General features: G+C 34.5%; 1 long non-coding RNA gene across 1 annotated transcript in view; it reads left to right on the forward strand.

The window, feature by feature from the left end:
* Nucleotides 1–286: 286 nt before the first annotated feature.
* LOC116808223 (uncharacterized) overlaps nucleotides 287–16,057 on the forward strand; it is a 28,016-nt gene continuing 12,245 nt past the window's right edge. The window contains exon 1 of the long non-coding RNA XR_004367716.3: nucleotides 287–844. This is a non-coding gene — a long non-coding RNA (uncharacterized lncRNA). The remainder of the gene's footprint in view (nucleotides 845–16,057) is intronic.

The raw sequence follows: 16,057 nt of genomic DNA on the forward strand, positions 1-16,057 counted from the left end.
ATTTAGCAGGCACACACTTTTATTATCTCATGCTTACAATGTATATTTGAAGAATTTTTTTCAGGGATGACTATTCTCAGAGTCAGAGATTATTACACAGAAATCGAAAAGATATGACCTCTCATGCCTTTCCCAGATGATCCCAGGTGGGGAGCAGTAGGTTTCAAAGATAATAGTAGTAGAGTTCTTCACTCCTGAAAAAGTTTTAAGATGTCAAAAGACTCATATAGAGAATTCTCGAAGTGTTTTACATTGCACATAGATAAGATGTCTTTTCTAAGTAATCATTGATTTTTATGCAGTGACAAATGATACTAGCAACTGGAACTTTTAGTGCCTGTCTTAATTTAGCCTTCTTCTGTAACTGAAGGTATAATTTTTCATCTATAATGATGTGCTACAAGGATATGCAGATCACTGCTTCCAGAAAATAATGTAATAAAGTATCTGACATTACAGCTAGTGCCTTCAATTCAGTGTAATTCCTAAGCATGAAACTGTTTCAACAAATCAGTGACCTGGTTTAGCTTAAAAAGCAAGTCTATCTGTACAGAGCTCTTTGCAAAATCTGGGTCTTATTTTTACCATATGGATAGTGTATATAAAAGAAAATACCATAGTCATGCTGAGAGTGGCCTACTTTGCAGTGTGCCTGGGAACTGGAATGGCTCAGCAGGGCCACTTAGATACTGTAATTCTCTTCTCAGCAAAGTGAATTATCTTGGCATGCAGTGTGTAGATGATAACTACAGCCTCTGTATTCATGGCTGCAGCATTTGGACCACTAATTGTGTTACTGCCAGAGCAGGCACTGAATTTAGCTCTAAGTGGTCTGCAAGCCAAGGTAGGACTTGCTGCATATCTTGCACGTAGCTCTATATATTTCTTCTTTCCTTACTGTTGTTCATTATGTATTCAGTTGCTATTATGAACATAGTGCTCTTCACTTCTTGTCTGAACATCTTGTTCTTTCTATAAGGTTCCAGACCTGTTGGGAAATCAGCCAGAGATGCTGAAGCTCTCCCCTTTGGAATTTATTGTGCTGTGTTATGCAGCACATTGTGTGCATCTATGCAGGCTGCAGGCAGCTACATTAGGGACTTCAGTGCTTTATAGGCTTATAAAAATAGGGTGGCTGGTTTTCCTTCACAAGTCATGACAACAAAGTGGCAGTGTAATCTCAGGGAGGTGATTTCTCACTCCTACAGAAGCGTGATGTAATACCTGACACTGGCCTTTGGCACAGAGCACCCACTTTCCATCTTTTCTAGTATATTGATGAGTCTGATAATACTTTAGTATGTAGCCTGGTGCCAGGGAGTTAAAAATTTGCTGTGCCTCTTCACCTGGAGGCGTGTTTGGTGCTGTTCTGCTTGATTACTTGGATGCACTCCTGCAATGGCTGTCTGTGAGATACTTGTCCGTATGTGTCTAAAAGTGTGCTGATAATTCTGCAGGATTTTTTTTCTGGTTAATTTTCAGATAAATTTACTTCAAGGATTGAGGAAAAAAGTCACAACAATGATTCTGGAAAAGATGGTAGCTCTAAAATCAGAAAGACAAATAATCATTAAAATGGTCCAAACACAGATCTTGCAAACAGTTACATGTATTAAATATATTATATGTAATACATATATTAGTTCCTTGATTTTGATATTGTCCTCCATGTACTCTAAAAATATAGAAGAAATGGCATGAAGTATAGATGAGAGGAAGGAGTCTAGATTATTATTTAAACCACAATGCAATGATTTTAAGAACTAAAAGATTCTCAAATAGTAGGGACTGGCTCATTGAATTTCCCTGTGTTGCTTTGAAAATGTAGTTAAAATTTGACAAGCACCTAGGAGAATAATTCTCAGAAAGGAAAAGGCATTTATACTATTTAAGCTATTTTTTTTCAAGCTTTTACATAATAAATAAAGCACAACATTTATTTTATAAAATGTACTATTCCTGAACCCCAATACAATAATGAAATCTGCCTGCTGATTTTGTTTTCCACTACTCAAAATCCGAATCAAATAAAGAATAGGGAGATCTTTTTCCTAAGGAGATTAGACCTTTAATTAGTCCATAATGTATAATTTTCTCTGTTGGAAACTAGTGTCAATAAGGTTGGTACTATCAAGACATTGGTCATTCAGTTTCACAGTGTACAAGAACTGACTTGGAACATGTTCATAAAGCAAATAGCATTTTAATATACATTATAAATGTATATGTAATTGTCTAAGATTACACAGCTTTTGTTATAGAAACCTCTGACAGTGATTTCACAGTAATAAAACTAGGTTTTATGTGTCTCACAATTTAGAACTGCTAAGTATTTTCCACACTGACAGGATACAGCTCTCCAGTTTTGGCAGACAGTTCTCGTCTCTCCACCAGTCCCATGGAATGCAGAGGCTGTATCTTACTCTATGGCGAGACCTATTTTATGACAGGTCATTCATGTAAGGTCATCTTATCCATATTTCCTATAAAAGGGAGGAAAGAGGGACAAAATAACTTATTTTTCCCTAGCATACTTTCAGATTGGAATTCAAGCATCCATGAGCTATAATCTACTGATTTCATCAAAAAAAAGGGATTGTCTTCAGTTCAGAAAAAACCTCCAAAAGTCAATTTGATTGACTCTTATCTTTCTGTGAGATACATTCAATATAGCATCATTTCAAATTCCTGGTTTCCAGCCATCTGCCTTGCATGTATGCTCATATGTATGTTTGCTCCTTTGTTCTCTTTTACGGGGAGCCGAAGGGACTTTGTAAGGTAAAATCTACCTGCAGTTGGGGGGATAATTTGCTCCCATGATTTCTTGCAACCATAGATACTAAGTAGGACTTCAGTTTGTTGTCCCAGTAGGGTTTTGTCCTCAGTCTCTCTACACACCCTCCAGCCACACCATGGGAGGTAAAACAAAGAGCTGCTGGCCATGCCACCAAAGAGAGAAGATACTGTGGGGGCCTGCTGTGCTCTGTGTGAGTATGATTCAAGGTAGGGTATGTGGACAGATGAAGAACTTTCAAAGACAAGAATATTAGAAAATCTGAAATGCTAGATAGAAACATCAAACTACTCATCAACAGTGAAACCCTGAAAGAGATGAAACATTCAGTCAGAAGAGCTTTTTTCCCATCCACAGAATTTTTGTCACTAGAATCATCGTTACAAAAATGAGCTCAATATGGCTACTGAAGTCATGAAGGATTAAGTGAAATAATATGTTTCTGTAGGCAGTAATTACAATTATTGTAGCTCTAACATCAGGGGTTATGATCTTGTCATGTACACAGAATCACTTTAGCTGTCTACTGAGAGTTGGAGCCTCAAGTAAAAAGTCAATACAGCTCTAATTCTGTAATTGTAGCTGAACTTCTTTCCTCAGCATCACTACTGAGAATCAATTGTTAGTGAGGATTTAAACTTTGGTGGAGTTTTCCTAATCATATGGTTGCCATTTATACCTAGACAATTTGTGAAAAAGGGAGCTGTATTCATAGAAATCAGGTTCACTAGTATAGAATAATTTAAAGGAAGTGGTCATATATATAGTCTTCCTGCTGGAACAGCAGCTCCAAAATATCAGTCATGAAATATTCTAAAGAGATGAGTGAATTAGCCTGCTGAACAAGGTGAAAAAAAAAGAGAGACAAAAGGTGCAAATTTTTTGTAAGGAAAAAAGGAGGCAACATGGAATAGTGTAGTGATTAGACCTGAGGATGGAGGTGAAACCATGATCATTCTGGAAAGGATATTGTGCAGAATTTAAAAAATAAGGACATAGAGTCAGAACCTGATGCAGAATAAAGCATGAAACTTAAAAAAATAAATAAAATAAAATGTTTGTTTAACAGAAATATTGCAGAAGTCAATTAAGGCTTAAATATATGTAGGTCAATACACAAAACAAAACCCTGGGAAAGAAGGAAGGGCCAACCGGGAAAATGAAAAGTAAAAGGAAGCAAGAACTGGATTTGTAAGAGATGTGTAAATTTTTGAGGATAGAAGTGAAAGCATTAATGTGAGGGGAAATGAACAATGAGGATTAATATTTACTTTGCAGTCTAGTCTCAGTGATTGATTAAAGAAAGAAAAAGGTACTGGAGATATGTCTTCTGAAGTTCAATTTTAGAGTTTCTATTTTAATGATTTGAAAAAGTTAGAAAGGTAATCTGAGGCGAGACAATAATATGAATCCTGAATAAAGGCAAAGCAATAACAGAAGTCAAGTTTAAAAAAACAGTGGCTGAATACAAAACTCATAATTTTCTGAGTTCCCTCTTCCTCTGTTTTGCATATACAAAATACAAAATTTGTTAACTGCAAGGCCGGGTAGTTTGAGGAGTTTGGTTTATCACTGCTATGAATCTGGAGTATCAGACTAGAAATCATCAAGATTATATATATATATATATATATATATAGTCTGTTTATATATTTCTAACTAATCAAGAAACAACATCATTGCAGAAGAAGACTTTGGTAACTAGTCAGAATTAGATTAAGTTTTTGTAACATCTGAAAATTATTGTAGTAAACAGGGAGAGAGTGTCAAAGGAGAGAGCAAGAAATAAAGAAAGAAAAGACCAAATTCTTGCTGCTGCTGCTGCTCCAGGTGCTGAAGGGAGACAAGGCAGATCGGCAATGAATAACCTCTGCAGCCATTCTGAGGTTTGTTATCACCCTATTTTATTTCAGGTATGAGTTTAAGTGGACATGGACTGTGAACAGTGTGCCTTGGGAAACTTTAAAAAGTGGAAACATACAAATAAAATAATTATCTTTTTTATCATTGAATAAAAATTATAAGGCTGTGTTCCACCATCTGGAAATGTCTTCTGACAAATTACTCATGACCATCTACAGCAGATAGTCAAAAAGTCAATTCCTTCCTTCTGTTTTCTCTATGATTTGGTCCCTGCCAGTAGCTATTTCTGGTTCATAAATTCTTCAAAAAGCAAAATGAAGACACCTAAAAATCCTAATACTTCCACTCTGCCACAGTCATTCAGCTAAGACTGCTGAGAGACAGATCAGAACAAATGGCTGCTTTTTCAGGGGGAGATCTGCCCTGTAGAAGAGTGTTTTATATCTGTGTTTTTACATTAATTCTTTGGTAGTGATGAGAAAAAACTACTGATTTGCCTTGGGCATATGACATAAACCAAAATTATTTGGGAGGGATACTTTCACAGCACAAACTCCTCAGAGCACAGAGCACTTGAAGGGCTGTGTTTTCATTGACATTCCATTAGTGCAAACAGAAGTTGTACTTGTAATTCCCTGTATAATTCCAGAAACTTCAGTAAAAGCTGTAAAGAACCTGTCACCTTCCTGACTTTTCAGAAATCTTTTATGCAACTCAGATTTTACTTCACAATTTCAGGTTGCTTATTTTTCTTTTTTGCTAAAAATCTATGGAGTTATTTTACTGTAAACAAAATTGAAAAGGCCAATTTTCTTCAGACTAAGCTTGATTAACTTTTTGTCTCTACCCTAGTTAAATTGATTTCCTGTTCAGAAAGATTTAACAAATTATATTAATTTAAATACATTCAAAGCCATGATGTTTATTAACGATACAGCAAATGTGCCTCTCAGCTTGCAAGATGTAACTACTTAATCTTGCGGTTCTCTGCTGGACTGCATGCCAAAAGCAAATACATGCTCCATGAATTCTATAAAATGTGTAATAGCTACTTCCCATTACTCATTATGACTGTAACTAATGTCAAAACAGAAGTTTAGAGGCATTTATAGGAAGATACAGAAATCCTGGTGAGAAGTCGATATGAGCTGCAGCCTGTGCCTAGAAGGTAACAGCACAGCTGACAGGAGTGAGGGGATAATTATGGGCTGGCAGAGGTTTCAGCCTCTTCCTTCCCCGAAATTCTCTCTTTCCAAATCTCGGTGAGAAAACTGTTCCAGGCTTTTCTTAACCTTTGCAGATATTTGAAATAGTAAGAACTGCTGAAAGGGGGGATATTCCTGAGTGAAGCAAGGAGGGATGAACCTTTTCCTTGTGCCAGAGCAACAACATCCATGACTTGGAGAAGGTATTGGTGTTTGAGCTGAAGAGCTGGAAGATGGGAAAGATGCTTTTATAACAGGATGGGTCTACACTCTTTCCATTTGTGGCCACAAAACCAAAAAGATATCAAATTAATGTTTATGCCTAAGTACTATTAGACACTTGACACTGCTATCTTGAAGATAATATTTAAGAATAAATAGTCAAGTTTGGGTTGTTCAAGGCCTTGAACAATTTCACTGTGTGGGTTTTTTTGGGGGGTTTTTTTGGGTTTTTTTTTTTTTTGAGGGCGGAGGGGGTCTTTTTCTTTTTGAAAGGATGGCTAGGGCTTGCAAAGTGGAACCTGAACTGCATGTGTATTAAGTGGTCACAGGTTCTTATGCAGAGGAATGATTGTCTGACTAGGAGAAAAAAAAATGAACTATATATATAATGGAAATTTCTATTAATGCTCAGCCAAAGTAGGACCAATGACTTGACCCACTGATACTTCCATTTGTTCTCTCATTTTAGTAGGATTCAGCCTAATGGGATTTCAATACTGCCTACTTGTAAGGTCGAAACCAGAAACATCCCTTTAGCTGTGAAAACTGCCATTTTTCATTTTCTTCTTGAACTAGTGGTTTGAAGCTACATGGTATGTAATAAAGGGCTTCTGTATTGTTTTCCAGAGATAGCCAGAGCCCACTACCCTAGGGAGTGACCTCTATGCTTACTTCTAAAAGTATTTTGTTACCCTGAAATACAACTTGGTGTGTAGGAATGTCAGTTTTTGTTAAACTGAGTCAGAATCCTGATAGTTTCACACTGCTATTGCTTCTGTTTGCTATTGCTGCTAAAAAAAAATATTAAAAAGTAAGTGAAGTGTCATAAGTTTCACACTTGGAGAAGAATGGACAAAGTCTTGTCTGTGGATAGGTAAATGCTCACACAGAACCAAAAACATATCCTGAATGCATCCATTGCAGAGGCTTTGCTTCTGGCCTGACAGAATCAGAAACTGGTTTTTCTGTAGTACATGAACATTTTTCACCCAGTGAATGGGATTTTATTGATTTAGGAACTTAGTTCATCACAGAAGCTGTTGTTTAAGGCAGAGCTGTGCAATACACACATGGAGGCAGGTACTACTTACAGATTGACCATGCTTACGTGAGAGATGGTGAATGAAAGGATTCTCTGTTGCGTAAATAGCCTTTCAGGAAACATTTAGATGAGAGCAACGAGATCCTGTGGAACCTCTAAAATCCACTTAGTTCTAGAAGGAGTTGAGAAACAATCCTGAATACAGCTGTAATATTTTCTTTGTAATGCTGAAATTTAGATCAGCTCAAACCCTTCAGTATTTTATGTGTGGCCGGAGCCCCCGGCTGCAGATCCCAGCTGCAGTGGGATAAAATGATGAAGCCAGGGCTAATTTTACATGGATGTCACATACAGTATCAAAGTGAACCTGTTGACAAATAACTTTCTTTGTTTCCTAGAGCCTGAAATGCACTGCTCTGGCCTTCAGACTCTGATCTGAGACAGCTGTACTACTACTTCCAGTGGAAGCTGGAAGTGACAATCCTCTATTTCATGAAAGTAAAAGGCAGGATCTATCTAGGTACAGTATTGATGAATGAAGAGTAAAAAACACATATCCAGCATGAAAAATTTGCAATATCATAATTTGTTGAATTCTTAATTTTCATGCCAAGCCACTCTGTCTTCACTTGTTGGCACAAAAGGTTCTCTTTCTTTCCAACACAAAGACAACTTAAGCTTTATCTTATGCCAATATACACAAAACTGTAATAGAATATACATATTTCATGATAGAGCTGCCCATTCTGACCTCAGGAACTCAAGACATGATACTGAATGAATGTAGTCATACCACACAATGTTCTTCATTAAATGATACTTTTAGGTTTTTTCTTATCTTAGGTTTTAGTTACATTATTATTTTATTTTTCCTTTTTATGAGAGAAAGTATAGAATCAAGAATATTATACTTTAAAGAAAAGGAATCTGTAATAAGGCTTATGATTCAATTTTTATATAGGAATAACTGTCAATAAAAGAATACTCATGGAAAAAAACCCAAAAGCTAGTATGAATTCACAGCCCACAGTTTCTATTCAGTAGGTTTTCATTTCACCTATATACATACACACACACTTATATACTAACAATATATATATTCCACCCTATAAGGACGCATTGAATTTAGCCTCATGGATTAAGAGCTAAAATTAAAAGAAGTGAAAGCTAGAAAAAGAAAAGGAAAAAAGGAAATAAAGAGAAACCTCATGTGTGATATTTCAATGACTTTCCCAAATTTATTTTTGCAAGTTTTGCTTCCAAATTGCAGATTAAGTCAGCATTCAATGATGAGAGAGTAATAGTTTATATATGAAAAAAAGAAGGCAGATAAAAAAATTCATCTGTATGTGAAACCAATTTGTATGTTTCTATCCATACTCTGTAGAGAAAAGGTTTTTGATGAATCTATGCATGAAGACATCCCATTTGGCAAATCGAGAGAAGGATTTAAACTTCAGACTGAACTTTCCTTACAGAGAACAGTCTGATACTCAAAACTGATACTTATCTCTAAATGTACACTCTAATTTACTCAATAAAATGAAGATTCTGGCATTTCTGATCATACTAAGGGTTTACTCTGCAGCACTACCATTTGTAGTCAACTATCAAGAATACTGCAGTTATTTATCTCAATACCAATTACCTGCACAATTATTAGTACTGTAGTTGTTGAGGAAAAAAAAAAAAACAAAATAATATTTTGATTCAAGTGTTCTACCAAAACAGCTTTTTGACAGCAGAGGAAGTTCAAGAAATTCTGTGATAATAATATATTATTAACCCCATTTCAGTTTTAAAAATTTGAATTCCTTCCCCCAAACCTCTATCTCTGGAAGTAGCAGCTGAACAGACCCAGAAGGTTCCTAGAAGTAGAAAAAGGTCAAGCATAGTCATATTTTCATAATATATGAGTATTTAGTTATGGGAACAATGTAGGGAGAAGGAATTCTGATTCCACACAAAAGCTGTACTCCTGTGGTGAAGATATATGCACAGATGTAGGGTGGCCATATGTTCCTTTTTAAGCAAGGATCATAAACCTCAGAGCCTATGTGTCCTGCTGGTTGTTGCAGTGGGAAATGCTGGAAGAGTAGCTGTTCTGGCCCTGTGCATATACAGGGAGGAACTATATTTTATTGGACAGTATTAATGTATAACTTTGCAGCAGCTGCTAAGACAAAGTCTGTATGGTGTCTTTTGGGAATACAGACCCTGGAAAAATGTCACCTAGTTTTGAAGAAGTGCATCAAGAAATGACATTTGCAAAAATGCACACAGGTAATATTTTAGGTCTTTGCTTTTAAATGTTGGGGGTTTTTTTAATATGAAAGGGTTATCTTCAGAGTCTTTTTAAAGACTTTATACTATACCTCTAAGAGGTGAACTGTAAAACCAGAGTTCTTCCAAGGTTTCAGCTCTAGAACATAATGTTTAAACAAAGAATTTGTGAAGGGGCTTGAGTAAGCTGACTCTGTTGGTTAGGTCTTTCTTTATCAGATTGTAAACCAAGAGATATGCAGCCAAAATTGCACAGGGATGGAGAATAAATTCCCATATGAGATACTCCTTTTTATATTCATGTGCACAACTGGTATTTGCACAGTACTCTCTTTATTTGAATTTTAATACCATATTGTAAATTCTATCATTAATATTAAACCTGGTGTTAATATTTATGAGCTGCTGCTTTCCAAAAGTGCTGCATCAAAAACACTCTAGCAATAGCCCCTTATCACTTCCATTACTTGAAAAGAGGCAATGATGTGAGGGTTTCAAATACAAAATGACTCTCACTTTAAATCTGAATTATGAGTTTCTGTATGCAGACCAAGTGCAGTGTCGTGATGGACAACCAAGAACTCAAAATGTGTTAGGTTTTGATGATTTTCAATAAGAATCACAAATACTAATTACCTAATAGAAATTACAAATATTGATAATTATTTTATAAAGAACTAACCATTTTATTTCAGGATACTGTAACAATTGTTCTTTGCTGAGTCTGAATCTTTAAACTTATGAAATGTTTTATATTTTTTATCACAAAATTCTAAATTTGATGATGTTATGCTCCATTAAAAATTCCTGTTATACATTAAGCTATGTTATTGCTCTGTATATTGTTGACATGCCTAGGATATGCCTATATGGAAAACTTCACCTATTCTGAACTCCAAAGAGGCTACCCAAGTGCCTTGCATACACATACACACACAGAAACCTCTAGTCTGGCTTAACACTTTTAGTGCTTCCTCTCATTTTCATTGCTAAATTTGTCCTTGGAGACCTGGACAATCAGAGAGTAAATTGTTTTTAAACACACACTGATAAAAGTTTTTCTGTTGTGAGCCCTACCTGTCAGTCCTCTGGTCAGTGGAACCTCTGTAAGATTTAATGGGGAGATGCTTCATATATTCTGTATTGTCAACATCACTTTCATTGGCATGGAATTTTGCTAAGGGTAACCCTTGAAAATCCATGTGAAAAATGACAAATAAAATTGCTTTCAGATTTACTTTGCAGATTAAAAACAGAGACCTCTAAAAATGTGATACATCAGCTCCTTTTTGGAATAAAGAAAAATTTTCTCAGTATGACACTATAAGAATGGTTAAGACTGATTTAATTGAAAATAAATATCTGTAAGATATTCAGGGACACAAGTAGAAAATTACAGAAAGAAGCATGACCTTGGCTGTAAGAAATAATATTAACATGAATATATATGAAATACACTAGGATAGTTCTTCCATGGTCATATGTGACACTTACAGGACATTAAAAACCAGGAAATGGATAATTAATTGATTTTTAAGGAGAAGGAAACCCTGCATTTTGCATCAGTTTTTTCTTTTCAGCTAAATCACAGACTTAAAAATTATTGTAAGCAAGTAGTTAGCAGTCAGCTGTGCAGGGCCAGGAGCTGGACTTGATGATTCTGATGGGTCCCATCCAACTCAGCATATTCTATGATTCTATGATTCTATGTTTCTATGATTTCATGATTCTATGATTCTGTGATTCTATAGCTAAAACAAGAAAAACAACAGCTAATTAGAAATTAATAATCTCATTTTCTAAAATGTTTTCCAGATATTTGATTTTTAAAATGTGGGTATAGAATATAAGATTTTGAATTATTTCATGGAATAGGAGAGAGAGTCAACTCAAATTTTTTCAAATTTGGACGGGTAACTTTAATTTGGTCTACATGAATCAGAAACTAAAATATTTGTTATTAATGAACTGTGTAAAATTTCTGTACTTCAAATAATCTTCAAGAAATTATTGCTCCTCAAGAAAACCTGACTTCCAACTGAATACTCTTTTAAAGATATAGTCTTACATGTTTGTCATATATTGATATATATTTCACAGAATCCTATATTTCTCTAGCAATTTACTAGACTAGCTTCCTTTAAATAATATCTTAACTTTACCTTGAAAAGCTCTACTAAAGATCATAAAAGAGGGACCATTAGAATATTGTACTAAACATCTTTTAACTATAATTCAACTATATAGTCTGGGAGTAAAAATGACAAGGATTTTTCCAATGTAATATATTATGCACTTATTTACATATAATATCAATATTTATATTCACTGATGGAACAACAGGATGACTTGGTTTTCTAAATAAAGATGGTACATATCAGTTTGACAGACACAGCTGAGACAGCTGAGTTTATGTTTCTAAAAAAGTATTAATTTTGTACTTTTTTATAGAATACTGACAAGAGAATTGCTAATGAAGATAAAAATGATAAGAGTGGGATGTGTAACAGACGTGGTTCTCTAGAAATTAGAAAGATATAAAGAACTGTCTTACTTTCTAGTATTCTGCTGAACATTTTCAGTTTTACGATTTTAAAAGAAATGAGATGTACAATGTGTGTAAGTAAAAAAATAGGGAGGTTTATTATTTCTACAAGTTGCAAACATTATCATAGATTTTTCTAATTTGTGTGTTGTAATTAGAAATCTTGAAAGTGGCTTCAAGAAAGTTTTTGCAAAAACCTTATGATATACCAGTGAAAGAAAGCTTTTCATTTCCTTTGTCAAACGATTATTGTAAATCGCTACATTTTCATGATCTTATTTTTATGATTTTTTTTTCTTTAAAAGCAAAGCAACAAATATTTTAAAATTTTTGCCTTTTCCTTCGTTGGTACAATTTAAACAGTGAGAAGTATTGCAGAAATATAGTGGAGAATTATATGGTGGTTTCTCCACTTATAATGATTTAAAGTTTTTTAAACATACAACAGTAGGAATTTTCTCTGTCAAGGATCAGTTACCCCATTTGTGCAAGTGTAAATCCAGGCACCTTAAGTCTTTCATTTGCTTATATAGGATTCCTAAGAAACAGCAATGAAGCTGCAATATTTTATATTTCCACCACTGAGAATATCAACATAAAATTTTGCTTGGATTCATCAAATAATGTGTAGAGAAAAACAATGACCTTTCTGACACTGTATGAGGTTTCGTGTCAAGTTGCATTACCTCACCCAGGCTGCTTAAGTCTGGATGGGTCAGTCATGATTCAAGCAATTTGACATTCTTTGATAGAATTTGACACTGTCATCACACTCTAATGAGTCATGTAAGTAATTAGAAAACAGACTTGCATAGTTTGTAGAAGATTGTAACTATTTATTTCATGTGTATATGTTTGTTTTGTAAGTGTCAAAGGATACATAAATAAGTTGAAAACCATAATGAATACAGCAATTCATCTTATTTGAGTTGATTCTATATATTAAATTATGCACAAGACAACATCAACAGCCTTCATTCAGCATCAGGGAGAAAAGATTCCATTTTATGTCCTAATTGGCTATTAAATTATAATTTCAAATGCTCCTATGTGACTTCCATGCCAAAGTTAATAAGAATTTAGACCACTCAACTCTAAAATACTCCTGAAAATTTATCCATGGTCTTCAAACAACAACAGGTTTTATTTTTTTTTACAAAATTTTTTTTTCTCTTCTATTTATTTTCAAGGGCAATAAATCAATCATTTGAAGAATTTAAAATAAGATTTAAATGGTCTGCTCCAGTTGAATTACAGCTCAGGAGTTGCAGGATGACAGACTATCTCTTTTTGTGCTATACATCAGAAGAGATAATCTTAATAACAATTCTAGTCCTGATGTCTGTGAAAGAAACCTCATCTCAAATCAAAGTGGTGGAAGTGCTGTCATTGAGGCAAGCAAGGATTTCAGCCTGTCAGTCTGTCAACTCTGCCAAGACTGTATTTGTCTTTCATATGCCATGTTCTTTATGTAAGCAATTCTCTACTAGTTTGAATGTGTACAGACTAATTCCAAAGTTTAGGTATCAGCATAAAAGTAAAATAACATTGCTGACAATTTTGTTCTAAATAACAGTGCCCACACTTTTTTTTTCTGTGGATGTAGATATGTACACCACAGGTAAAACTTTGCAGAGTCAGAACTTGCATTCTCTTTCTAAGCAAGGTTTTACAACTATATCAAATACTCTATACATTCTTTAGGACTAGATCTTTCTCTCTTTGGCCTCACCATTGAGAATCTCTTTCATAAGCATTGCATTACAGAAACAAAGGGAGTTTTAAGTCAGCTTTTTTATTTGTTGTTCTAGAACCAAACAGACACAAAACAGAAAAACTTCACTGAAAGGGTGGTCAAGCATCAGAACAGGGTACGCAGGGAAGTGATGGAGTCAGCATTCTGGGAGATATTTAAAAGATGTGTAGATTTGGGGCATGGGAGGCATGATTTAGTGGTGGACTTAGCAGTGCTGGGTTAATGGTCAGACTCAATAACCTTAAAGGTCTTTTCCAGTCTAAATGAGTCCATGATTCTATAATTCTCTTATGATACCAAAAAAAGAGAACTATTTCATTTCCAATTAACATTTATATTTATTAACACATCAGCTATTTATTATGGGCACTTATCTATTTCTATACATTTTTAATAAAAACCAGCATTTAGTGTGTTCTCTCAGAAAATGGATTAATTCAAGTATTATCTTAATTGAAAGGGAACAAAAAATTCCTAGCTCTGATGTTGTCTTCACATATTTATCAAGAATTCACACTTTTTAAAGAACATGTAGTTACAGCAATTCCATTTTTCCAACCCATGTAATGGTGATTAAGATTTCATTGCCTATCTTGGGTACTTACACTCTGCTGTACATGTGTTTGAACTATATTCCTTCCATTCTTTTAAAAGTGAACATATTTGGAACCATACTATTTTCCAGGTTCACAAGCTGAAGTATAAGCAGTGTCCTTTTTCCTCTCTGAATCTTGGTACTAATGTGTTAGAGGTCTTCTTGTTTGGATTTATTCCATGGTGCTCCACTTCCCCAGCACACACCCCATTAGTTTAAAGCTAAGGTCCATTTTGGACCAATGCTCTTATAGGAAGAATTTATCTCAAGCAGTGTTTAAAATTATATATTCTCATATCTCACATATATTAGACACTAAGTTAAATAATTTAAGGTATAACTCTCATAGACTAAAGACAGAAACTGGCACCTACTAACATGTTTCCTTTGAAATGCTTACAGCCCTGCATGAGTTATTGGTGCTCTGTGCTGTACTTTCTGCTTCATCTTACTTTGTCTTTACCTTTATTGTAAAGTTTTCACTGAAAATACTAAATCTGCACTGTCATAAAATGAATAAAAATATTGCTTTTTTGTTTGTTTGTTTTGTTTTGTTTTGGGTTTTTTTTGTCTCTGTTACATAAAAACTTGAGCATAGTAAATACCAGAAAAGTGCCTCCAACAAGCTTGTATCAATTTCCTGTTTTCTAATAAGAAATGGTGAGTGATAAAGCATAATCTTTCTTTCTTGATTTTTTTTTTTCTGGTGAGTTTTAATTTTCATTTGGCATAAGCATTTTTCAGCTAGTCTAATTTTCATATCAAGATTCTGATATCTTGCAGGAATATTTTCATATGAATAAACATTTTTTTAAAGTTTGAAATTTACTTACGTTTTTTAAAGATCTTTGACTTTTCTCTTGATAATTTGGGGCTTAAAATCCCCATAAAATATACTGTTGAAAGTGCAGCATGAATTTTTAAATGTGAAGTGGTTAACATTGTCAAGAGGAGGTATAACTAGAGCTGACATATACTGAGGATTTCTGGTTAATTTCATTTCCTTCCTCCAAATGCCTGTGATCTTGATTGCACTTTAAAAATATTTCCAAAACTTGGAAATATTTTTTAACCTAGGGATTGGAAAACTTTGATATTTAATTCTATCCTACTTATTGCCGCTCTACTGAAAGATGCAATATTTGAGAGAGAAGCTATGATCCTGCATTGTTACACATTTCCCTATGTCTCTATTAAAGAATAATGAGTCCAGTGTTCTGGAGGTTCAGCTTCAGCAACCTGCATATTTGTGATGAAATTGCTGTAGAAACCTGGGGAAAATTACCATGCATCTCCCAAAACAGACAGAGTGGGAAAAGTAAGAAACGAGCTATAATGAATTTATAACTGCAGTATGATTTTTACTGGTTATGCTAACAATACATTTAGGTATTTAGAGCACATATTCCTCAATCTAAATTAAAAACCACTTATATAGAAAGAATGTTATGTTTTACCTACTCTGAATGCCTGAGTCTTTTCTTTTTTCCAGCACAAGACATTTTTGGCTAAAGTGTAGCTCAGACTATAAGGGTAAAACAAGACAAGTTATTCTGGCAATACAAGAAACTTGTTCCTTGACAGAAATTCTTCAGGGGAAGCATCTCTGGTACTGAACACATTAATTGCTCTGACAGTTACCAGAGAGCAATTGGAAAAATCCACAGGCAGACTGTTACTTACTCTTACTAATAGCTTCACTGGTGACCATTTTTATTGAGTATTAGACTGAACGAGGAGTCTGGGGATCCC

The sequence above is a fragment of the Taeniopygia guttata genome, chromosome 4, assembly GCF_048771995.1.
Source record: "Taeniopygia guttata chromosome 4, bTaeGut7.mat, whole genome shotgun sequence".
Taxonomy (NCBI): domain Eukaryota; kingdom Metazoa; phylum Chordata; class Aves; order Passeriformes; family Estrildidae; genus Taeniopygia; species Taeniopygia guttata.